General features: G+C 32.4%; 1 pseudogene; it reads left to right on the top strand.

The window, feature by feature from the left end:
- The first annotated feature begins 1110 nt into the window (after positions 1-1110).
- Positions 1111-1316, top strand: LOC143379437 (putative small nuclear ribonucleoprotein G-like protein 15 pseudogene; annotated as a pseudogene).
- The last annotated feature ends 285 nt before the right edge of the window (positions 1317-1601 follow it).

Raw genomic sequence — 1601 nt, 5'->3', positions numbered from 1 at the left:
GTCAATGATTACACATACTTCTCAGCCTTTCTTCATCTTTTGTTCTATTTTTTTTTCTACAAAAATAAATATCAGGTGCAGTTGTATTGAAGGAATAACTTCTAATATCCTTTAGTACAGTGGGATAACTGCAGCTATCAATAGTTCATTGTATATTTCAAATAGCTGGTAGAGAGAAAGTTTTTTTTTTTGTTGTTGTTTGTTTGTTTGTTTGTTTTGTGGTGCTGGAACCCAGATCCTTTCCTTGTGCATGCACAGCAAGCACTCTACCAACTGAGCTATATCCCCAGCCCATGAGAGAGAGAATTTTGTATGTTCCCTGTACAAAGAAATGAAAAATATTTGAGGTGGCAGATGTGTCAGTTATGCTGATCTGATCCTTACACATTATATACATTCATTGAACTATCATACTACACCCCATAAATATATACAATTATTATGTCAATCAAAAAATTTTAAATTAAGAAACAAAACGTACTGAAGGTATGAGGACTTTAGTAGGATATTCAGTAGTTCTCTTCTTTAACATCATATTTAAATTATGCAAGTATTAAATAAAAACTATTTCAGAAGAACCATAAAGTTTAAATAAATTAAGAGTAGCTTGCACTCCTGCCTGAAAATTTCACTTCTAGCCAGTGACATGCCATGGATGGTAGATGAACTGGAGAAAAAGTACTAAGGTGTTTGCATGAGATGATGCTCTTTATTTATTTATTTGTTCACTTTCAATTGTCAATTCAACTGAATTCTAAAAATAAATATATATAAAACCTAAACATCATATCCCAAGATGCTTACTTGTATTGTTTATGTTTCATTTTTATTTTACAACATTCAGGAGATGTTTATTGAAAGCCTGATATTTTCTGGGCAATTTTTTTTTAATATTTATTTTTTAGTTTTGGGTGAACACAATAACTTTGTTTTACATTTATATGGTGCTGAGGATCAAACCCAGTGCCTCATGCATGCTAGGCAAGTGCTCTGCCCCGAGCCACAACCCCAGCCCCTTCTGGGCACTTTTTTTTTTTTTTTTTCCAGAGGATTCCGAGGGAAGCCATGAATTCTGATCCAAAGCAGCTCTGGTCCCAGAGAATAGTCACCATGAGCAAAGCTTATCCTCCTGAGTTGAAAAAATTTATGGAGAAGTTTTCACTAAAATTGCATGGTATGAATTACATCCAAAGGGAATTGATCCTTTTATGAATAAATGTGTGAAGATCACAACTAATGAGCAACAGAAGGGTATTGGAATGGTGACAACATGAGAAAATAGTATTAGCATGTTACAAGTTTTAGAACAGGTATAATGATGTTCAGCAGAGAAATCCATGATTCCTCTCCAAACGGCCTGTTACCATGATGCAAAAACTGGATCATGTATATTTTTATATTAAACATTGGGCTAAATATATTTTGTGATAGCAAAAAAATTCAGAAAAAAAGAAAAAAATATATATATATATATCTTCTATTTTCTGTTTGTTTTGTCCTGTGTATGATTACACTGAGGCATGTTTTCATATGTGTTTTAAAGTGCTCAAGAAATGTTTGTTGAACAAAAATTTTTTATATCATGAATATTACACAAAATG

The sequence above is a fragment of the Callospermophilus lateralis genome, chromosome 13, assembly GCF_048772815.1.
Source record: "Callospermophilus lateralis isolate mCalLat2 chromosome 13, mCalLat2.hap1, whole genome shotgun sequence".
In the NCBI taxonomy this organism is placed as follows: Eukaryota; Metazoa; Chordata; class Mammalia; order Rodentia; family Sciuridae; genus Callospermophilus; species Callospermophilus lateralis.
The sequence above is the reverse complement of the archived record's forward strand: the minus strand, read 5'-3'. Positions and strand labels throughout refer to the sequence as shown.